Source organism: Camelus bactrianus, chromosome 15, assembly GCF_048773025.1.
Source record: "Camelus bactrianus isolate YW-2024 breed Bactrian camel chromosome 15, ASM4877302v1, whole genome shotgun sequence".
Taxonomy (NCBI): Eukaryota; Metazoa; Chordata; class Mammalia; order Artiodactyla; family Camelidae; genus Camelus; species Camelus bactrianus.
In genome coordinates, this window is record NC_133553.1 from 57,811,099 (window position 1) to 57,836,894 (window position 25,796).

A 25,796-nucleotide genomic window follows, 5' to 3' on the forward strand; every position below is an offset into this window, starting at 1 on the left:
AGAGAGGACAGAGTAAGTGGGGCTTTAGCCTGGAATCTGGAGAGAGAAGTAGAATTACATGCACATCTGAGAAGGCACTCAGCAGAATGTCTTAGTGAAGTTCCTGGGAGAAGGGCACGAGAGAATTTACTTTTATTTGGCCCCAGTGAACATGAAATCTCTAAGGTCTTGTGTACAACATAAACTTCATTGGTTGTCGAAGACTGAAACCAAACAACATATGCTGCGGAAATAACTGGTATAGAGAACAACACACAAGGTTCACTTGAGGGGAAACACTTTCATTTAAGAATTCCGCATCTGTATTTCAAATTCTCCTCCTGCAGGAGACACATGGCTTTGTAGGAGCTGCAATAGAGAGAGAGAGAAGTTTGATCTGTGCCAAAAAGATGAGTTACATAGGATCAAACAGTATTTTTATGTGTTGCCACATTTTTTTTTTAATTGGAGTAGCAAAATGGGACAGTGAAAATGTCTGGACTCAGGAGATCAGGAGCCTCCTCCCAGGTCTGCCATTAATAGACAGACAGAGCTCTTCACCCTCCGTGATGTGTTAAAACTGCTAAAAGATTCCTTTCTGGCCCAAAGACAACCCCTAACTTCTGTGTGTTCCTTTTCTCTTGAAGATTAAAGCTGACAAAGAGAAGTGCAGAAAAAAATTTTCATTGGGGATTTTGTGAATATATGTGCCTTAAGGAAGCATTCTCTATATTTGTTCAGTCATTCATTCATTTAGCTAGTATTTTGAGTCCCCGACATGTGGTACGTACTACGCTGGAACTGGGAATACAACGACGTCGAAAACCTCTCACTTCTCTAATGATGAAAATGTTTTCCTCAGATGTGATTTTTCCTATAATTGTGTCTACAATAGTTTCTAAGTAATCACACAGTTTCATTCATTTGAACATGTTATCCTTAACAAGTGGGGATTAATTTTGTTGTGTTGTTGGCTTTTTTTCTTTTTTAATACTAGGGAGCTATTTTCATTAAATGATCTTAGAAGTCTTTGAAGACATTTCAGAGTCACTTGGTCATTTGTTGATAATCTCTGCATGCTAGATTTACTGTTGCTAGTAAGGACATAGTAAAGAACAAGCCAGGCAGAAGCCCTGTCCTCAGAGACTCATAATCTTGGGTCTATTAAAATATGAGAATTTTAAACTAGTGTGCATTCCCATTTAAACTTTGTTAGCATCCTAGTCAATTGCCCCAGATTCATAAGGTGGCTCTAAAATTTTTCAGGTAATTTTTTTTTCAGTTCAGGACTGTGTTTGCTTATTTAGACAATTTGTGACAAATTGTCACTATTTCTAGCAATGCTGTGAGTGTTGATTTTAAAAAATGAATGTGACCAAGCCACTCTTCCTTCTCCTCTCCAGTTTCCCATCCCTCCCTTCCACTTTCAAAAAATCCTTTAGTGTCTACCCTTTACCTCACAAGAAAAGAAACCCTAACTTTCTAGCACATCAGGCAAAGCCCTTGGTGACCAGACCCTGCCTCCTCCAGTCCAGCTCATGCTCTGAGGCTTGTGCATTGTCCACTCAGGCCACACTGATTGCTCTTTCCCGATATAAGTCTCTCCATTCTGGGCCTTTAACTCAATCCAGATGCTCTTCACCCCCTTTCTCCTCCCCGGTGCCTTCACTTACTCCCTGTACGTGGGTTCATCCGTTACCCACACAGTTCCTGTGCCTACATCCACCCTGGGACTTGCCCAGTGCAGTACAATGCCCACTGACACATCCCTCTGCTGACCACAATGGGAAATTTCAGGATGGTGTACAGGGCTGGACACGTAGGCTTCCTTAATGAAAGATGCTTTGAGTGAAGAAATGAATGAATGAGCACACAACTACAGATGACATTCTAGCAGGGAGAACAACACGAGGGAAGACAGCAGGGTGGGTTAGGGACTCTGGCAGGAATTCAGAATGGCTGGAAAACATAATTGAAGAGGGTGAATGGCTAGAGATGGGACAAAAGAGAGAAGCAAGGACAAATGCAGCCAGTTTGATAATTTGGACTTTATCCTGAGGACAATAGTGAATCATTAGGGAAAGAAGTAATTAGATTAGCATTTTAGAAAGAACATCGTGAAGCCTAGATTTCAAAGAAGCAACACTGGGGATGAGGAGATATGTTAGACTATCTATTGCAGAAAACCAAGGAAGAGCTGGTGATGGCCTGAAATAATTTAGCAGCCTTGGGGGTAGCAGGAAGTGGAAAGAGTCAAGAAATGTTAAGGGGGTAGAACTGTCAGAACTTCGTGGTTCATTGACTATGCATCTTCCGCACTTCAACCAACTGATAAACTTCTGAAGAGCAGGAACTCTGCAGTATACGTCTTTGAGTTCCATTCAGTCCCCTATGGTGCCTACCTACAGATTAGATGTTTGATAAATATATGCTGAATGAATAGATGAATGAGTGAATGAAACTTTATAACTATACACAAAGTGGAGCTGATAAATCCTTACTTTTCAAAATAAAACCAACATGTAACTCACACAACTTAAAGATTTATGAAAGACTCAAAGCAATATTTATTAAGGTAGTCACCTTAGGCCTGAAAGACAAAAGAAAAGGCTAGCTTGGTGGAGTGGTCCTGCTGTCAAAAAAGACAAATATAATCAATTAATAAAATTCCCTATTGTTCTTCATAAGGAAGGAGACTCTTATTCTAAAGCAAAAGCTCAATTTACACAATTGGTACAAAAAGAAAAGTCTGTGTAACAAGTCACTTAGGATCATATTCCACAGAGATCCCTTGTCCTAGCAGTGTGAAAGTTTACTGTATGCTATTAGATGCTACATCTGTTTGGAGAACTCTTGTCACTTAGATATGTCAGACATGTCAGAAACGATGTTCTGTGCTTTTCATACAGAAAAATCCTGAATACTTTTCAGATTCCCTCCAGAAATATTCTTGTAACTCATAAAATACTGAACTATGATTCCTGAAGTTATAATATAAACCAGCTCACAAAAAGATGTGTCAGAGACAGTGGAGGATGTATGTTATTACAGTTAATCAATAACCCATTACTGGAAATCAGCAATAATCTTAACAGTTAACATAACACATTTAGCCTACATAATGAATGCTCTGATTCATTCATCAACATTTACTTAATTATTTCCACAATCAAAGCAGTAATAATGAAAGTTTAAATTTCCAAGTTCAATATTCTGTCAAAAACACTTTCAAATAAGGTCATAATCAACCATACACACAAATAAAAAGCAAAAGTCACAAAGGCTAATCCATCTTTTCCATCTGCATAACTCTTGGTGATAAACTGGGAAAGATGCCTAGATGATTTTTTTTAAATGAAAAAGCTACCACACAGTGTTAAATGAAAAAGTACATTACAAAACCTGATTAACACCGATATGAACCTAACAGAATCAGTTTTCCAAAAAGGGAAAATATCACGTCTATTTTATTTTACCTGCACGATTAAACTTGGCAATGCATTAGTCCAACTCTGCTTGCTTGAAAATATTGAAAAGCATAAAAAGGACCAAAGATGGGGATAGTTTGAACTATGATGTTCACATTTTAATTTTAATTGAAATTTAAATGCTTCACCATTTGAGACCTCAAATTATTAATTTTGTTGCCTTAAATTTTTGTTTACTTTTAATTCTAGGTTTTTTTTTAAACTTTTAGCTGGTTAAGTTTTTATACAATGGATAAAATTTAAATGACCTATCTCAATTTTTTTTTTACAATTTAACTATTAGTAAAGAGAACTTGAGACTAGTTAATTCAGTGCTTTTGATTTGATAATTTAAAAAAATCATTAGCTACACATCAGGTTAGTGGGCTTGCAAAGACTTTTTTTTTTTTACCTCAACAGACAGTAAAAAATACATTTTATAAACAAGTGTCTTCTGTATAGCACAGGGAGCTATATTCAATATCTTGTAGTAACCTGTAATGAAAAAGAATATGAAAACAAATATATGTATGTATATGTATGACTGAAACATTATGCTGTACACCAGAAATGGACACAACATTGTAAACTGACTATAATTCAATAAAAAATAAATAAACAAAATAAAATGTGAAAAAAAATACATTTTACATTGTGACCTAATCCACATCCCTACCAATAAAGAACTGAAACAGGACAGTAGTTCTATGAAACATTGCTTTACTGTGATGCACTGGTGGCATTTTCTGTTCTATTCTTTTTCATGTTTAAGGACCCGCTAAAGCGATGGACTATGGCCTGCTACTTGAAAAACCTCAGTTTTAATCATCCCACACTTTAGAAACAGAGTAATGATTAAAGACTCTAGGGGGAGATGCCTGATTTCGAATCCCAGCTTCACTACCTTCTAGCTCTGTGATTTTGTGCAAGTTCCCATTCTCTTCTGACCCAGCCTCCCCATCTATAAAATGAGGATAACTATAGGATCTACTTCATTGTGAGAATTGGTGTTTACATAATACTTGTAAAGCTCGAGTCAAAGTGCCTGCCTCTTTGTAAGCACTCAGTACTACTACTAGTTTTATCATCATCATCATTATTATTATTTATCAGTCACTAGGTGTCTTCTAAATGTCTGTGTATAATCCATGGTACCAGGCATTGTCAGGCATTCAAAAGACACACTGCTCTCATGACTCATCTTTTATTTGACTGATAAATTGCAATCATGATAAATTGGCTTAGATATCAGTGAGATATAGTGCTTGTCATTTCATCAAAATACAGTGTTTCCCTTTGTTACGGAAACGACAGGCCAGCCAAGAAACAAGCACCACTAGGAGGGTTGGAGTACTCAGATTTATTACGCTGGCGGGCTCAGAGGGGCTTCTGCTCCGAAGCTCTGAGCACCTCCAAGACGTGCACATGAGGTTTTATAGGGTTAATTACAAGTATGGGGCTATTAGCCAATAAGGTTCAAACAACAAAAAGCAAGGAATCAGTACACTGGAGCTTATCAATTTGGAACAGATCATGTTACTGACACTTGTTGAGCTTGGATTTACGAGTTAGCTTGTTAGCCCAGTAAACTGACACTAAACTTCAGATTTATGAGTTAGCCCAGCAGAACTTAGATCAGTAAACCGACACTTATCACACTTAGATTTGTGACTTAGCTCATTAGCCCAGCTGGGCTTTTCCTTCACACCTTGGTTTAAAAACAAAAGAATTCAAGTTCCATATAAATAACAAATAGCTACCCCTCAGAGTTAAAGAATAATTTTGTCACAGAGGGTGCTTGTCAACCTCATCAAGTCTCTCTGAAAGGAGATTCCAGTGTTTGAGATTCATTTTCAGATGGTGTTTACAGTCTCTTCCTCTGGTGAGAAAATCTGTTGTAATAAGACATTTGAAATCTTGATCAATGTCCTTAGAATGTTCACTCATACAGGTTTACACAGCTTGAAGCACCATAATTGATATCTACAGAATTTATTATATTATAAAACAATGACTCTTCCCTATTTTTTAGAATGTCACAGGAAGAAAAAAAGATATTTTTCTTCTAAAGTCATAACCTTCAAAACAGACATTCAGAACTTTATTACTTAGCACCTATATTAGCAATAGTGTCAAATTCTTTACAAGATGAAGATGGAAAAAAAGTAATTCCAGAATTCTAAATTGTGTATTAGTGTTGTTATTTTTATTTTGGTATGACAGATGGGGTCTTTTGTTACATCATTTTGATTTTATTAACTTTTTGGCCAAGTATATTAAATAGCTCTTGTTAGAATAGAAACTCCATAATGAAAAGTGTGGGAAAAAAGGAACCCTCCTGCACTGTTGGTGGGAATGTAAATTGGTGCAGCCACTATGGAGGACAGTAGGGAGGTTCCTTAAAAAACTAAATATAGACTTACCATATGATCCACCAGTCCCAGTCCTGGGCATAGATCTAGAGAAAACTATAGTATTTGAAAAGCATTTCAATGTTTACAGCAGCACTATTTACACTAGCCAAGACATGGAAACAACCTAAATGTGCATTGACATATAAATGGATAAAGAAGATCACACACACACACACACACACACACACACACACACACACACACACACACACACACACACACAGAGGAATATTACTCAGCCATAAAAAGAATGAAATAATGTCATTTGCAGCAACATGGATGGACCTAGAGATTATCATCCTAAGTGAGGTAAGTCAGAGAAAGACAAATATCACATGATGTCGCTTATATATGGAATCTAAAAAACAACAACAACAAAATACAAACCAGAAATAGACTCTTGGACATAGAAAATAAACTGTGGTTACCAGGGGGGAAAAGTGGGGGGAGGGGTAGATTAGGAGTTTGGGATTAACAGATACACATTACTGTATATAAAATAGACAAACAACAAAGATTTACTATATAACACAGGGAACTATATTCAATTTCTTGTAATAAGCTGTAATGGAAAAGAATCTGAAAATATATATACATATGTATATATATGTATAACTGAATTGCTTTGCTGTAGACCTGAAATTAACATTGTAAATAGACTGCAGTTCAATAAAAGATAAGAATTAAAATTAAAAAAAAAAAGAAAAAGACTCCATAATGATACTACAATTCTGAGTACTATTTCCTGAACTGTTACCCGAATTGATTTCTAGATGCTTAAGGCAGCCAAAGAGTTATGGTAAAAATCATACTAATTAAGAGGGAAACTGGCTGTACTCTGATATCCCTCAGTTTCCACATTTGCTTTTGCTTCTCCGCCAGAACCACACACTTGCTTATTTTTCTTGTAAAGTTCTTTGAGGCTTCTCCTAAGTAGAGTAACGGTGTGATGTGTTAGCAGGGAGCAGTGTGGCGGCATTTTGGGTAGGGTGGAGGAGGACTGTCTGCGCTACCCATGTATGGGCAGATGGAGAGGTCTCCTCAGAGTTTCAAGATCTGGTTATCTTCTACAGTAAAATTGTATCAACAGGTAATGGGATCTATAGAGGTGACCATTCTAGAAATGGTTAATAGCCTGTAGTGTGAGGAGATTTATGAATTCCTAGACCTAAACAGAGAGGATAGGTCTCAGTGAAATAGAAAAGAATGTGTAAACCAAGTAAATTCGCATTATAGTCTATTTGAACATAATTGGTGATGAATTATTCTTTGGGGTTCATTTATTCATTCATTTAAACACTTAGTTGCCATCATTATCCTCAACAATTATAAAAGCTGGCTGAAGAAATGTAAATTGAATCGAGTCTTTCTCCTGCCTAAAAGCCTTCAATGGAAACCCATTGTTCTTCAGCTCAAGCACACCAGTGTTAACAAGTCTTATCAAGTCTACCTCCAGGGGCACTGCAGATGTCTCTCTCCTCCACCTTCCCTAAGGGTCAGCTGGCCTTTGGCTCCCCAAGAGCATAAAACCCTTTTCTTTGAGGAGGCAGTTCCCTCCCCTGCAACACTGTCTTCATAATCTTGGCTAAAGTGATTCCATATATCTTCAATTCTCACTCTAGAAGCCAGTTTTTAAGGGAGACTCTCCTCGATCAGCCCCTCCCTGCAGGGTCACATTGTACTTTAGGTACTGCTCCTTCTTCTCACTCATCCCACTTCAGTCAAGTATCTGTTTCATGTCTGTCTCCCCTGCCAGACTGTCAACGGGATCATATCTCTTCAAAGCTCAGCAACAAGCAGAGTACCTGGCCGAACAGCAGGAGCTCAACAGATCTCTGTTGAAAGAAGGAACGCACACTTATTACGTGCTCAATACAGCCTATTACAGGCTAGCCGATGTGTTGGGTACTGCGTGGACAGGGCTGAGTAGAACAGGGTGTCTGCCTTCACGGGATCAGGCTTGCAAACAAACTGCTACCACAGAGCACAAGCACTTTGAAGGGAAGTGGGTACCAGGTGCCTTGAGTGGAGGGAGGAGGGCAAGCACCAGCTCTCAGAAAACACGAAAACAAGCATTTCCACTTAGCACATGCTGGGCTCTGAACTAAAACCTGTATGACATTACCTCCCTCATTCAACCCTCATGACAATGCTATGTGGTGGTTAAGGAACTTGCCTAAGGCCACAGCCAGTAGTTGAATCCAGCTTATCTAGGTCTTCTACTTCAAAGCAGAAAGCTACGCTTATATACACAACAGCTGACACAGAGTCCCTGTGAATATGATCATCCACTTCACCTTGTGCTGTTAACAATTTAAAAGGGGCCCATAATTGCCAATCTAAAAACTGATTTAAATTTTAAAAATGTTGAATATGCAATACATTCACATGTTTTTTCCACATGTTTTTTGAATAGACAATGCATTCTCACTGTTAAAACATTTAAAAAAATAAGCAGGTTCACTTAGAAGTTTCCCACTACTGTCTCTCATTAGCTCAAACTCAGATTACCAAAGCTAATCCCTGTTGTAAGTACTGCCTACATTACTCCAGAATTTCTTTATGAACATACAAATAAAAATATATATTCTTATTTTGCCCCTTTTTTCTCCTCTCAAAGGTAGCATAACATACACACTGTTCTGCACCTTGTTATTTTCAGTTAGTAATATATATCTTGAAAATCTTTGTTTCATCAGCAAGTCATTCTTTCTTGGCAGCATAGTACTCTACTTCAGGGATACATTACAATTTATTTGACTAATTCCTTATTGATAGACACTTAGATTGTTTTCCAGTGTTTTGCTATTACAAACAATGCTGCAATGAATAATCTCGTACATAGGTCAATTAGCACGTGTGCAAATGTATTTGCAGGGTAAATTCCTAGGAGTGGTATTTCTGGGTCAAAGGACATATGCATGTATAATTTTGACAGATATTGCCAGATTGCCCTCTGTAGGGATTAAATCAATTTACATTCCTACCAGCAGTGGATGAGAGCACCTGTTTTCCTACAGTCTGTCAACAGTGTTAACAAACTTCTGGTTATTTGCCAAACTAATGGGTAAAAAAATGGTACCACAGCATTTTTCTCATTAAAAGTGAGGTTGAGCTTTTTTTTTTTTTTTTTTAATGTTTAAGAACTTATATTTCCTTCTTTCTGAACTGTCTATTCTTATCCTTTGTCCATTTTTCTCTTGTTGGTCTTTTTCTCTGGGTTTGGTAGGAAATTTTTCTGTATAAGGGAGATTAGTTTCTGCCTATGATGTAAATTGCAATCACTTTCCTATAATATTGAGTTAGAAGTTCTGACTGAAATAACAGAACATATATTAGATATGATGTAAACATATTTAAAAGGAGAAGGCAATAAATCATTATTTAAAGATGCTGATATAACTAGATTACTTTAAAAGTTGATTCAAATTAATAATATTAATTGAATACCTCTTGATGCAGGAAATTGAAAATAGTGCTGGATCAAACAAGAAGGTATAAAACAATACACACACATTAAGACCATTTCTATATACTAGGAATAAGAAAAATGTGATGAAAAAGAGACATCATTTACAATAACTACAAAAAAATACAAAGTACCTAGAAGTGATTTTGACAAAGGAAAACTATGACCTACATGAAGAAAAACATTAAACTTTGTCTTCTTTTTTAAAAGAAGACTTGAATAAATGAAAACACAGACTAAGTTATTGGATGAGGAAATTACATATTTGAAAGAGGTCACTTAACAAATCATTTTATAGGTTAATGCCATTAAAGCAAAACTAAATAATTTTAACTTTGAGAAAGTGTTAAATTCATGTATAAAAATGAAAAATTGATATACACATATACACGTTTTCACTCTAAAAAGGGGAGTCATGATGGATTTCACTCTAACAGATGTTAACATGTATTATAAAGCAATAATAATTAAAACAGTGTGGTATAAGGGCAAGATTAAACACTTAAATCAGTAGCCCAGAAACACATCTAACTGGAATAGGAAAGATGTAAACAGGAAGATGACACACAGTTGTCCTTTGGGGATTAATGGTTTCAGGACCTCCGAGGCTACCAAAATCTGCAGATGATAAAATCCCTTATGTAAAATGGCATTTCCATGGGTGCAGAACCGCAGATATGGAGGGCCGACTGTATAATAACAAGAGGTACCCAACATAATTGGGAAAGAAAAATTACAATTCTAATAAGAATTTATGCTTATATAGCATCTACTCTCAGCCTGGCACTCTTCTAAACTCCTCCTATACCAATTCAATTAATTCTTGTTTCAATCCTATGAGATAGATACTACTTAACTGATGAGAAAGCTGAGGCACCAGGAAGATGTAAATAATTTGTTCAAGGTCATACATACAGCTAGAAAGTGGCAGGGCAGGGCTTAAACTCAGACAATTTGGCTCCAATGTCTGTGGTCTTAACCATTTGTAATTAGGATAACTACTAATTTATAAAAAAGGAAAAAATAAGAATATAGGCAAAATTACTTTAATAATGCATATTGAAAATCTGCTATATAACAGCATACAGCTTCTCTCATGTAATTCTTTTGCTTTGCTTTCTACATTTTTGTATTATTTGAAGTCTTTTGCAATTATAAACTGTTTTGTAACTTAAAGAATAAAATAAATGGGATATTTTGAATTTTTAAAACATCTTTGACTATGCATGAACTATTTTCCACCTGGTTATCCAGTTGAAATAATATATTATCTATTGTTTCTTCTTTCAGGCATTGATGATCTGTCTTTCTTAAAAGCACATTTATTAATCTTCTACTGTTTTCCCTGATTGAAATGATGGACAAAAGAAACCCTGTAAATTAGGATAATTTGGGACAGTGTGGATATAGAGTCTCAGGCATATGAAAGGTATTAAAAACAGCAGGCTGTTTGGCCAATAGAATTGAATAAAGGTTGTCAAAAAAAAAAAAAAAGGAAAAGTGGAATAAGCTAGTAAACCTTATTATATAAACTTATCAGCAACTTTCATTTATTTTTAATTTCTATACACATTCCTCACACACCCCTGCCACTACTCCTTTCCCACAAGAATATGCAGCAAGGCATTTATAAAGCTGAAACAGTAACTCCAACCCATCACTAATATAGTTTTGTTAAAGACTTCTGTTGTGGGTTTGGACATAAGTTAAAATCTGAAATGAAAAAGATACTTAGTGCTTGTATTCGGTTGTGGGATAGAATTGTCAATAAATGAGGAAATACTTAGGAACATCAAATTCAAGGTTTTTTAAAGCCTCTAAAAACAGTATCTGATTGCTAAGACATTCAACAACTCAGTAAAGTACATGATAAAAGATCTACTGGAAAAGAAGAATGTCTTGACCTCCATCACATCAGAGAGACAGCAGGGTCCAGCTGCTAAATCCGTTAGGTTCTGATCCAGCTAATCCCTATGAAAAAAGCCTCACAATGACAGAATTATCTCTTTCTGTTGTACCTATATGAAAGTATGGGTTGATTTCACTCTTGATTCTTAACTGTGGAGTTTTAATTTTATTTATTTTTTTATCTTATTTTATTTTTTAATGGAGATGCTGGAGAGTGAACCCAGGGCCTTATACATGCTAAGCATGCACTATACCACTGAGCTATAACCCCATCTCCCCAAGCTGTGAAGTTTTTTAAAGGAAACTTTTCTGAGGAAAAAAACAGTAAATTATTCATCAAGTTTATGCCTACTTTGAATGTTGGAACATTAAGATGAGGCAGGCAAAGGTTGCAGAAAGAGCACTGGATGTGGAATCAGAGAAAGGGTGACTCAACTCTGTCTTTGATCACTGTATCTTTTAAATGGTCATGGTTTCCCACCCACTTTGAGCCTTAAATTGCTCATCTATGAAATAAGGCTGTCCTGCATAGTCTCACCTGGAGGGACAACTGAGCCCCTGTATATAAAATTTTAAAAGTTGTACTCTACAACTACTCTACTACTCTATATGCTTTGTATCATGTTTAAGACCTTCTTGTAAATATTATTGTCAAAGTATGTGACTGAGAAAGTTACTTTGTGACTATCCTCTTATGCCATTGCCCTACCCAGGTTTTGCTCCCTCTATCCTGAGCTACTCACTGCCACGCTGAATATTCTAAGCTTTCTCACTCCTTATATTTTGGTACGATAAATAACTTCTTTATTTTAAAACACCCACTAGACTTCTAGAACATCATTCATGCCTGGTTTTCCACCTATTTTTAGTTTCCTACTCTGGATCTTTCCCTTTTTCCAGACCTCTAAATATTAGTGTTTCCCAGCTCACTTCTAAGACTTCTTTTTTAACTCTACATTCATCTCCTTGGTGATCTCATCAAACTTCCATGCTGATGAATACTGGGCTCTACATGATCTCCCCCAGCATAATTTAATTGCTCTAATTTAATCTCCTGTTGTATTTCTCTCCCACTCACTCAGTCAGTTCTATCCCACTGCCCACCTCAGGGGCTTTGCACTTGTTGCTGTCTTCCTTCCACAGTTCCTCCCTTACTTCACTCAAGTTTCTGTCAAATGTTATCTCCTTTAGAAAGTCCTTCTCTTCACCATCTTATCTAAAACTGCATACATCACCCCAGACCTTCTTTCATCCTTTATCCTTTTTGTCTTTTATACATTTATTTGTGTACTTTTTTATTATCTCTCCCCCAAGCAAGGCACAGATTTGACTGTTCACTGCTCTATCTCCAGAGTCTACTGAGGCTCACAGTAAGCAGTGTCATTGTTGAAATGAATGAATAAATGAATGAATGCTGCTTCCCCTGACTGGAATGCCATTAATCTGCCTAATCTCTACTCATCCATAAAGAGCAACCTTAGTATTATCTCCATGAGGTGCCTTTCCTGATTGACCAAGCTGGTTTACTTTCTCCAACTCTGTGGGTTTGTAATAGAGGAGAACAAATCTGACTCCATATTGGATCTGTTCCTTAAGTTTTAACCACTGTGCCCTATTTTCTAGGCTTAGTCTTGCTAGCTCTGCACCTTTTGTAAAACAGCGTTGCCTTTAGCCTAAAATTTACAGGAGAGCCTGTTCTCCAGGCTCTGACCTTTAAGGATGTTAGCACTTCTGCACTTATGTGGAGATGGCAAGTTGCAAAATAGAGAATAACCATGGCCTGACCCACATGGATGGCTGCAAGAACAAAGAATTCCTACGGCAAGAAGTTTGCAGCTAGGAACCACATCCCTTCCCCTATTTTTTGTATAAAAGGAGCCTGTATTCTGACTGAAGCAAGATGGTTCTCCAAGACATTAGTCTGCTATCTTCTTGGTCTGCCGGCTTTCTGAATAAAGTCGCTATTACTTGTCCCAACACCTCGTCTCCCGATTTATTGGCCTGTCGTGCGATGAGCGTAATGAGTTTGGACTCGGTAACAGGTTCATAATACCTTCTGGTTAGGTTAAATCCATCAGAACATCTTAGTTGTTTACTTATCTACTCCCCAACCACACTGCTGTGTCTTTTATTGTTCTAATTCAAGGGCATAGCAAAAATCTTGCTGGGGATGAAATTGTGTGGTTTTTCTATAGATTTGGTAATTTTTGAAATAAAAAATCATAAGATAAAGTACATGTTTATTTGTATTTTAATATTATTAATTAAAAACTTTTATAGATATTGATATATTATTGTTCAAAAAGGCTGTCATATGTGTTGCAAATATTTTTTAGCAGTCTTTTGATTTTTGATTATGGCCTTTGTACTTTTTTCATTATTGTTGTTGTTCATCCTTTTCTGTAGTCATATATACATCTGTCTTTTTCTTTTTGGGGTGCTGACTATCCTGAGTTGTTTAGGCCTTTCTGACTAAAAGTTTATATAAATTTTTTTCTCACATTTTAATCTAATTATATATCATAACTTTTTATACTTAATTCTTTAATCAATGTGGAAAGTATTTTAGCATTTGGAATATAAGAGGTAGAGGACTAGTCATCTTCTAATGAATGTTAAATAAGGAGACAGTTCGGATAGAAAACTCACTTTAGCCCTAGTAGTACAGAAAATTAGCTCTACTTGCTTCTATCCCTCAGATAGGGAGGAATTTTTCCACAGCTGGGGAGGGCTTAGAGCTAGCAGAGGGTAGATGGGTTCTTGATCCAACCAGGTGGGTCTGTATAAAATTTCATTAAAAAAAAAAAGTTTGGGGGGAGGGCATAGCTCAGCGGTAGAATGCGTGCCTAGCATGTACGAGGTCCCAGGCTCAATCCCCGTTACCTCCACCAAAAGTAATAAATAGGTAGATAAACCTAATTATCTACCCTCCCCAAAAAATAAAATTTAAAAAGTTTTTAAATGTTTGAAAACCACAATCTACAAATAAAACCAATGCTCAAATGCAGGATTACAAAATCACAGTGTATTTAATGTTGTTTCAATATGATATTATTTCTTACACTTAAAATGGTAATGATAATTTGGACACCCCACTCTCGGACCAGTCTTTCCCCCATCCTGCCCTTTTCCTCCGCTGCTCCTCAGACCTTTGACCTTTCTCTCTCCTCTTGGGTCCAGTTCCTTCTGCATTCAGTCCTCCCTTTTCCAGCCTGTAGCTCTTGATCCTTTACTTTGACTCTTAGTTCCCTTGCCTTCTTGCAGTTCCACCTGCAACGGGGCCCTGAGGGCAGCCACTAAGCAGTGTTTCTCATTATCCAAGACAGCCTTTTCAAACCTCCACAAATCTCTGACCCTCCCACCTCACCCTCCAAGAATGACCTCACCTCCTACTTCAGGGAAAACAGAAAGCTTTAAAAGGAACCCCCCCCCCCGACTTCCTGCCTCCAAAATAACACCCCTCCTTTCCACCTATTAAGGCTATTTTTTTCCACCTATACTGTGGATCACACACCCCACCCCCATTCTCTGGGGCTTTGCACTATTAATCATCCTCTCCCTCTGAATCTTGAATCGCTTCAGCTCACTAGTCTTTAACACCGTCAGTTATAACTGAACAATTCGACTGAGTCAGCATGAAGGCTCCAGTCTGTCTGTGTGTGGGCACTTCTGTGATGCTCCTGTGCCCGTGGACCTAAGGGTTCTTTTCATTATGCTGGCTCCTTTGTCAAGCAGTGCACGTTTACTAAAGAAGCAGTGACAAATAGCTAAAAGAAATCTCTAGGCATCTAGCACTTTTCAAGCTTTTTTTTCCCCCATCACCATGGAATCAATGCTTTGGGTCAGATTTGTGGAATGGAATCAAGAGACGGTTCTTTTGAGAATCTTTCAACTGATGTTTTTGGTTACACAGAGAAAGGTGGGCCGGGAAAAGGTGGAAGGACTTAACCAAGTTACTGAAAATAATATTGGAATAATTGTCAAGTATTATAACAGAATAACAATGAAGAGGATGGCCCAACTTCTGGATCTGTCGATGAGTCTGATGCATCTCTCTTGAAGCTAGTAGTTAGTAAAAGAGGTTGGCAGGAATTAACAATTTTCAGAGACCCAATTATCCAAATAACCTACCAAATGACTGGTCTCAGAAACTGAACTTGCTGTTATCTACATTTCACAGACAAAGAAGAGATGACACATAAACACAATAAGGGACTAGATGTCCTGAATGTTTTTGAGAAGACATTTGGAGTAGAAGTCATAAAGAACAGCTTAACACAGGGTGCCCAGTAATTTTTTTTCTCTACTCCCAACTCCTTTGTCTAAAGTTTAAAAAGTAAATGAAAATATTTGAGGCTCTTTTGGCTTTTAAGTTCCTTAGTTTTCATTCCCTGGATTGTGAGTATTAGCAAACCATTCCTATTTGTTTGTTCAGCCCCATCCATTAAAGGGCACTTACAATTTGTATTTGTAACTATGTCTTGGTACCCTTGTATTAAAGAAAGCAAGATACGTTGTTGACATTGAAATAGTTGCTTGCCAAGGGCCTTTGCTAAATTAAGATTTAATTTTATACCCTTAGCTTCTATAGAAAGATGATTATAAGAAATGTTCTTTCAAAGAAATATTTCCTGTATGTTTTGTAAAGTCAAACCAAAGATGTCCATTTATTCATTCATTTAACAAATATTTATTGAATCCTGATTACATGGCAGACTAGGGATACAAACATGAATGAAACCCAGTGCCTGACCTGAAGGAGAAAACAACCTGGTGAGGTGCAGACACATAAATAAATCATAATATAGTGTTAGAGTGTCTGTAATTAGAGGCATGGATAAAGTGCTGTGGGAGCAAAAGGAAAGGCAGTGAGTAATTCAGCCTAGGGGTAAAGGAGCGCTTCTCAGAGGTGGACAAAGAAAGTTGGAAACCTAATTACCTCCCTGCCAAAAAGAAAAAAAAAAAAGTTGGTACTGAAGGTTGAGAAGGGCTACCCTGACTAAGAGGGGGAAGAGAAAGGCTTTCTAGAGCTGAGAGCTGAATAAAGATGGACAAGTATGAATTCACTTCATAAATTCGGAGAATAGTCACTAGGATAGAAAAAGGACACTAGGAAATATCCAGAGATGAGGCCAGAAAAGTAGGTTAGGGTCTGATTTTAAAGATACTTGTGGTATCATAGCAACATTTACAGGCCCTGGAGTGAGACTGCCCAGTGTAACTAATTTGCAATTTACTAGCTATGAAATCTCGGATGACTCAGCATTCTAAGCCTCAGCCTCAGGTTCCCCCTCTGTAAAAGTGGAATGCATTCATTCAGCAGTATTTATTGATCACCCACTATGGGTCAAGCGCATAATAATAATGCCTACCTAATAGAGTTGTTGTGAGGACAAGTTAATAAATGTAAAGTATTGTGAATGGTGCCTGACCCAGAGTCAGTGCTGACTAAATGTTAGTTATTAGTATTAACAATTGTAATGTTAAAATGCCTTCTTCTGTGTCAAAGGATGTGCTTTTTATTCTGAAAACAGGGAGTGGTGTAAGATTTCTAGGGGAGGAGCAAGATTGGATTTCATTTTGAAAAGATTATTGGCCAACAGGGATAGAGGGAAAGATGGAGGAGAGATTAGAGCTGGAAGAAAAAGGAGAAGGTGATCCCCTCATCGTCTGAGATTGGGCACCTAACCGATATTAGCGGGGATGGGATTGGAATGAAGACAGAGATCTGAGAAGTGTTTAGATGAGAAAACTTGATAATCGATATGGTAGTTGAGGTGGGGACAAGTAATTAAAAATGACCTTCACATTTCTGCTGTGGGTGATAGAATTAATGGCATCCTTAACTGAGACGGATAACAGGAGAAACTGAGATGATGGGCAGAGGTTGGAGTAAAAACTGATGACAAAGTACCTAGCTTGGGACAACAGGAAAGGGCTATAGATAGGTAAGTGAGGATAATGACTTTAATATTGTACATGTTGTTTTTGACCTAAAGATGAGAAGAAGTAAAAAGCAAACAAAAACCAAACAAAAAGATTTGGATTCCACCAGAGAGGTGCTACAGAGTCAGAGATTTGGGAGTCATTGTGCTGTACCTAGGAGTTGAATCATGGAGTGAATGAGATCTTGCCAAGACAGCCTTGAGGAATACTAACATGTCAGCAATGGGCTGCTCAGTTATGTCCCCATCCTTATCTCAATATAATCATTACCCTGATTTTTGTGCTTATCACTCTCTTACTTTTCTTCAGTTTTATGACACATACCTGTTCTTAAAAAATATGTTTTCATTGTGTATTTTTCATATTACATATATTCTTCTCTGCCTTTCTTTTTCCCCAACACTGTTGGTGAGATTCAGTTATGATGATGTATGTGACCACAGTGCTTTAATTTTCACTATTATATAATATTCTGTGACATGAATATAAAACTATCCATTCAACCATGAATGAACATTTGGGGTGTTTCCATTCTTTGGTCTTAGGAGCAATGATACCATGAGCTTATTTGTGCTTCTCTACTGGTATACAGTGCAAGAGTTCCTCTAGGATTTCCAGCTGTTATTTGAATCACCAGGTAGTTGGCATATTCTTCAACTTTCTCAAGTAATGCCTGATTGTTTCCAAAGTAATTGTACCAATTTAAATTCCACAAGCAGTGTGTGACATATCCTCACCAGTGTGTGCTATTATATGATTTTTTTCGCTTTTTACCAATCCAAAGGTCATAAAGTGGTGTCTCATTGTGGTTTGAATTTTCAGTTCTCTGATTACTAATGAGGTTGTACGTCTTTTCAAATGTTTGCTTACTGTTCAAGATTTCCCTTCTCTGAAATGCCCCTTTGTATCTTTTGCCTTGCTTGGTTATGTGTCTTTTGGTTAGGTATTTTCTAAGTACTAGGCATAAAGCTAATGGTTTTCAAATCAGTTATCTCATTAATCCTCACAGCTTATTTCTAGGAATCTTCTTTTGAAGTGAGGGATTTATATATGTTCATGTCTTTGCCACTGTATACGGTGTCAGATTGACAGAAAAAAGTACACACTTGTAAATTTCCTAACCTGTTAGCAAAGTGTTAGGCATCCAGACCCAACACATTTATCTTAGGAATGACCTTAATTCTGGCTTTATTTCACAAATACTGTCTGAAAGCAGCATTCATTCTATCATTTAAAACGTTAGTTATTTTTCATCAAAAACAGCTTGTATTTGAAAAAGAGGATGACAAAAGACAGTGAGAGACTAGTGGTTTAGCCCTCTGCTACTTCAAGAATGGAACACAGACAGACCAGCAGCAGCAGCATCACCTGGGAGCTCATTACAAATGCAGACTCGGGGGCCTAACTCCAAACCTACTGAATCAGAATCTGCATTTTAAAAGGTCCCCAGATGTCTCTTTAGGCACTTTATTAAGTTTGAGAAGGGCTGGTTGGCTAAACGGTGGTAAACAGTGTGTGTGAGATCTAGTTAGCACTGAGTTTGAAAGAACATCTTTGTTTTTCCAGCACTTATAGAGCAAAACTATGCCTGGCATTTTTAGGTCTGAGTATTTGAATCTGAGGGGCCCACCCAGGTAAATGGAGCCAAGAACAAGTGAATTATGTTGATCCATTAAGTAGGATTCTGATCTTATAGCCCCAGAAAAGTAAAACAGAATAAACAATTTGGCCTGAAATATATCTAATTGAGGTCCAATTTACTTTTTTTTTCCCCCAGAAAGATCCATACAATTGATCCAACTCTCCACTTCATTTTGAGTGTATGATTCAGTCTGACAGTCTTACATTAACTAGATGGGTTCAACTAATAGATTTTCAAGCCATAGGATGATAGAAATTGTTGGGACCAACAGTCTTATTTTACAGAGGAGACAAATGAAGCATTGAGCAATTAAGTGAGAGATCACATAGTGTCTAGTAAAGACTTGAGTCCCAGTCTCTGGCTTTTCCCATTATCAGAGGCCCAGATTAGGTATTTCCCAGCTCTCTAGATGTATCTCCTGGCTTGAACAGGGTAAAATTCATAACCCTCCCTTTTTAATATAATCAAGAGAATAAATTAGTATTTGGGGGCTTAAATTTTTTTTATTTTTTCACGGGTACTGGGGATCAAACTCAGGACTTCATACATGCTAGGCATGCACTCTACCACCGAGCTGTATTACCCTCCCCCTAAATCAATATTTTGGAAAAATAGCCCGATAATACAAAAACAACCCAGAAAGCAACTTTTTTAATGAAAGGATTCTAGAATACCTATCTATTTTTAATCCCTATTATAATTGTAAAGCAGCAAAATAACTTAAGTGGCACCATCTTACATGTCCCTTTCTAACTCCAGTGCAGTGTTTTGACCTAAAGAAGCATTTGACACTCAGACTTTTCCACTCTTCTCACCATCTCCTATCTTAGAATTCAAAGTAATGACTTACAATGTTAACTCCAGTGACTTTCTAATCCCTAAATTACATTGATCAGGCCAATTGCACACTTATTGCAGCAGCCCCACCTCCAGAAGGGCAAGGTGGAGTGACCCCATTGTTCTGGATTTCCTCTCTTTGTTCACTCCCAGCCTCCAGCCAGTCACCTTAAGCTATCCCTCTCCTGCACTTGGAGATCTAAAAAAAGCCTGGGGTTTTCCCTGCTGCTGAACTAGCTTATGAGAAATATTGTCACTCCCCTATTTTAAAACTTCCTTTTCCTCATAATGAGTATTTCTGTGTTCACTGGGGACTTTTACAACTAATAATAAATGTACATTCAAGTAGTTCAAAGGAATTTACTTTTAAAAATCATGAAAGATGGATACAAATAAATACCACCAGCAGAGGGTATCTCCTGGGAAGAGGTAGGACTGTGGAGGGAAGTCAAGAGCACTTTTACTGTGTTTGAATTGTTAGAATATTTTGCAAAGAAAATTGTTTATGACTTAAACAATTAAATTAAGTAATCACAGAAAGATCAGAAGAACTATTTGCTCATATTAAAATTTTAATCTATTCTGAGGAAAAAGAATAAAGCTGGAGGGATAACCCTCCCAGACTTCAGACAATACTACAGATCTACAGTAATCAAAACAGCAAAGTATTGACACAAAAACAGACATAGATCAATGGAGCAGAATGGAGAGCCAAGAAATAAATTCACACACCTATGGTCAGTTAACCTTTGACAAAGGAGGTAAGAATACACAATGGAAAAAAGACAGTCTCTTCAGCAAGTGTGTTGGGAAAACTGGACAGCCGCATGTAAATCAATGAACACACCCTCACACCATATACAAAAATAAACTCAAAATGGCTTAAAGACTTAAATATAAGATATGATACCATAAAACGTAATCAGACTTACAAGCTTTTGCATTGCAAAGAAAATTATAAACAAAATGAAAAGAAAACCTATGAACTGGAAGGAAATATTTGCAAATAATGCGACCAACAAGAACTTAATTTCCAAAATAAACAACAGCTCATAAAACTCAGTAACATAAAAACCTACAACTCAGACAAAAAATGATCAGAAGACCAAAATAGATATTTCTCCAAAGAATACATACAGATGGCCAACAGGTACATGAGAGAGAGCACTAATTGCTAAAGAAATGCAAATCAGAACTACAATGAGGAATCACCTCACATCAGTCAGAATGGCTATCATCAAAAAGTCTAAAAATAATAAATGTTGGTTAGGATGTGAGGAAAAGGGGACCCTCCTACACTGTTGGTAGGAATGTAAATTGGTGCAGTCACTGTGGAAAATAGTATAGAGGTTAAAAAACTAAAAATAGAGTTACCATATGATCCAGCAATCCCACTCCTGGGCATATGTTGGGAAAAGATGAAAGCTCTAATTTGAAAAGATACATGCACCCTAATGTTCATAGCAGCACTATTTACAATAGCCAAGCCAACAGCAACCTAAGTGTCCACCAACAGATGAATGAATAGAGACACTGTGGTATATTTATATGGTGGAATATTACTCAGCCATAAAAAGAATGAAATAATGCCATTTGCAGCAACATGGATGGGCCTAAAGATTATCATCCTAAGTGAAATAAGTCAGACAGAGAAAGACAAATATTATATGATATCACTTATATGTGGAATCTAAAAATTAGTACAGGGGAGGATATAGCTCAGTGGTAGAGTGTGCACTTAGCATGCACAAGGTCCTGGGTTCAATCCCCAGTACCTCCATTAGAAACATAAATAAATAAATAAACCTAATTACCTCCTCCCACCCAAAAACAAACAAGCAAACAAAAAATAGTACAAATGAACTTATTTACAAAACAGAAACAGACTCACAGACATAGAAAACAAACTTAAGGTTACCAAAGGGGAAGGGGGGCCCAGATGGGGGTGATAAATTAGGAGTATGGGATAAACAGATGCTTACTACCATATATAAAATAGATAAACAACAAGGTTTACTGTATAGTACAGGAACTGTATTCAATATCTTGTAATAACCTATAATGCAAAAGAATTTTAAAAGAGAATATACATGTATACATATATATACATATATATAACTGAATCACTTTGCTATATACCTGAAACTAGCAGAAATTATAAATCAACTATACTTCAATAAAAATTTTATTAATCTATATACTGATGGAAATAAAAGTTCCCCATTCCTGATTTCCCAACCCATTCCCCAGAAGAACCCCCTGTAGCATATTGTTTTATATTCTTCCATTAATATTCTGGGCATATGTAAGCATATCCATTTCTCTCTCTATTATTTTTTCTACACAAAATAGGGTTAGAAAGCATGGTTCTGAACTTTCTTTATTCACCCAACACTGTATCTTGAGTAGGATGCCTCTTAGCAGTATACTACACTCAATGTTTTTTAAGTTAATAAACTTTATTATTTTTTAGAGCAGTTTTAGGTTTGCAGCAAAGTTGAGCAGAAAGTACAGAGAATTTTCATATATCCTCTGTTCCCCAACATGCTCAGCCTTTCCTGCTATCAATATCCCACACCACAGGAGTACATTTGTTACAATGAACCTACATTGACACATCATAATCACACAAAATCAGTCCATAGTCTACATTAGGGCTCACCCTTGATGTTGTACATTCTAGGGGTTTTGACATGTAGTCACAATTACAGTATCATGCAAAACAGTTTCACTGACCTAAAAATCCTGTGTTCTGCTTATTCACTCCTTCTTTCCCCCTAACACCTGGTAACCTCTGATCTTTTTACCTTTTTAAAACATTTTAAAACTTAAAAAAAAAAAGAAGTTTTACCTTTTCCAGAAGGTCATAAAAGTTGAAATCATTCAGTCAGGAGCCTTTTCAGATTAGCTTCTTTCACTTAGTGATATGCATTCAAAGCTCTTCCATGTCTCTCCATGGCTTGATAGCTCATTTCTTTTTAGTGTGGAATAATATTATATTGTCTGTATGCACCATAGTTTATTTGTCTATTCACCCACATCTTGGTTGCCTCCAAATTTTGGCAGTTATGAATTAAGCTGCTATAAACATCCATGTGCAGGTTTTTTGTGTGGACATAAGTTTTCAACTTATTTGGGTAAATACCAAGCAGTGTGATTTCTGGATTGTATGGTAAGAGTATGTTTAGTTTTGTAAGAAGCTGTCAAATTGCCTTCCAAAGTGGCTGCCTTCCCACCAGCGATGAGTTAGAGTTCTTGTTGCTCCAAATTCTTGTCAGCATTTGGTGTGGTCAGTGTTTTAGATTTTGGCCATTTTAATAGGTATGTGGTGAAATCTCCTTGTTTTAATTTGCAACTTCCTAATGGCATATGACTTTGAACATCCTTCTCTATGCTTACTTGCCATCAGTATATCCTCTTTGGCAAGGTGTCTGTTCAGGTCCTTGGCCCAGTTTTTTAATTGGGTTGTTCATTTTCTTATTGTTGAATTTTAAGAGTTCTTTGTATATTTTGGATAACAGTCTTTATAAGATGTGTCTTTTGAGACTATTTTCTCCTAGTCTGTGGCTTGTCTTCTCATTCTCTTGATGTTACACTCTCTTTAATTTCACTGAGTACCTTAAATTATTTAAGCAGTTCCCTCTTCATGGACATGTAGGTTGTTTCCAGTTTTTGCTATCAGCTGTTACAATGAACACTATCTAACAACCATATTTGAGTATCTATAGATATTCATATGGAATTAATTTCTAGAAGAGGAATTCCAATACCAGAGGGCATATGCGTTTAATATTGTCATAGATACAGACAACTTGTTTTCCAAAAGAAGTAGCTCCTCCAAATATAATTGATAATTCATTCTTTGTTTCTTGAGCCCCTCTATGAAGTAAATAATGAACCCATTCTAGTTAGTTTTCAAGATTAAAAACAGACTGAGGATCAATTGTGCATTATGTATTTCACTAGAATGGCCATTTTTAAAGTCTGGTTTTAGTTTGGAATCATCTGGGTTCCATAGTAAATCAATCAACAAATATTTATTAACTGGTCATTTATGGATCCCAAAATTGTTTATAATTTGTATTTGGTAAAAAGCATACAAGTGCCAAATATATAGAGTGATCATGCAATTTATCATCCAAACAGACACCTGGAAAATGGGCGTAACAGGGACTGTCCCAAACAAACAGGATTTATAGTTACCCTACATATCAGCTGCTATAAAAGTTTTATAAAGACACATTTTTAAGTTTAAAAAAAAAAAGGTACAGAATTGTTTATGGAATTGTTCATTCTGTGTAAAAACGAGTGAAAATTTGCTTATATATTGATAAAGAAATTCTGGAAGCAGATTCCAGAGAAAGAGATAAGGTGGGGTGGAAAAGAGATTTTTATCCGAACAGTTTTTGCTTATGTGTTTTACATTGTTTATAAATATATTATGTCATATATTATATCAAGTGAAAATATTAACATAAAAACTCTACAAATAAAGAGTTGGGGTTGGGGGAGTGGGATGTGATTACTTAATGGGTATGGGGTTACCAGTTGGGGTGATGGAAAACTTCTGGAACTAGATAGTAGCGATGGCTGTGCAATATTGTACTTAATGCCACTGAATTGTACACTTTAAAATTGTTAAAGTGGTAAATGTTTATGTTATGTATATTTTACCACAATAAAAAAAAACTCTAAAAATAAATGTGCAAAACACACAGGTACATACACAAATAAAAGTTGGTTATCTTCAGCAAGAACAACACATCTAACTTTGTTTTGTAAATATCTCATTCATAGATTAGAGCATGTTCCCAAATCTCTTAAGGGAGCAGCCAGGTTAAACTAGCTAATAAGATAAAATGCATTATTAGAAATGTTCACAATTTACATTTGTAAATGACAAATGTAAACAGAAGTCTCATGGCTTATAAAGATTCTAAAAAAAAAAAAGAAAAAAGACCATGATAGACTCAAATTTTACTAGTGCCTCTGCAGAATTATTTATAAAGAAGATCAAATGAGAACTATTCTAAATAGGAACAGATCCTAGGGGAAAAAGATAAAATAGTAGGTTGTATTTACACAATAGGATTGGTCTTTGAGATGTTAATTTATTAACTGTAACAATGTGTTTTGCTCACTGTATTATTTCTCAGCCTACACATAACCCCACCCCACCCTACTCTACACAGGTCCTTTGTGTCTAGGTCTTTTGTAATTCCTTTCCCGGGAATTTTTGCAAGAGGAAAGACAAAAGCAGTTTAAAGCCAATGGCTCTTCAGGTCTTTTGTAAAAGTATAAACCCAATGAAGAAGAGGGGAGAAAGAGAGGGGCACTTGCCTGTGAGAGTAATGAAGTGGGGGTGCAGAGGAGGGGAGATTCTTCCAGACAGAGAAGGATCCTGGAGTAGCAGGGGTTTCACTAGTACTTTGGGGGCCCAGGGAGGTGCAAAGACCTCAGAATAGATTTGAGCATCAGGATGAGTGAACCCTGCGGTGTCCTGCTTAAGCAGAAATGCCCATCCCCAATGGAGGAGAGGGCCATTATACATCAAGGGACCAGATGGCCTGAGACCAAGATTTTTGTGGCATTATAGGCAACACATTAGGTGTCCTCAACAAGGATTGTTAATTAATTTCTCATCACCTCAGTCTGATGGAAATCAAAATTTAGGAATAAACATGACATTTCCTTATGTTTTACAATTCATACCTAATATATTGGTTTCACATGAATAGTTTTGGGGAAATTTAATTGCAGTAGGCAGAATAACAGCCTCCCAAATATGTCCATGTCCTAATGCCCAGAATATGTTAATTTACATGGCAAAGAGACTTTGCAGGTGTGGTTAAGAGATGGGGAGATTGTCCTGGACTACTTGAGTGAGTCCAATGTAATCACAAGGGTCTTTCAAAGTGGGAGAGGGAGGTGGAAGAGTTGCTCAGCAACCTGACATTGCTGACTTTGAAGATGGAGAAAGGGAAACAGGAGCCTAGGAATGTGGGCATATCTAGAAGCCAGGAAACTCAAAGAAACAGATACTCCCCTAGAGTCTCCAAAAAAAAAGGAGCCCTGCCAGCATCTTGATTTCAGTCCAGTGAGACCTATGTCAGACTTTTAACCTATAGAACTAT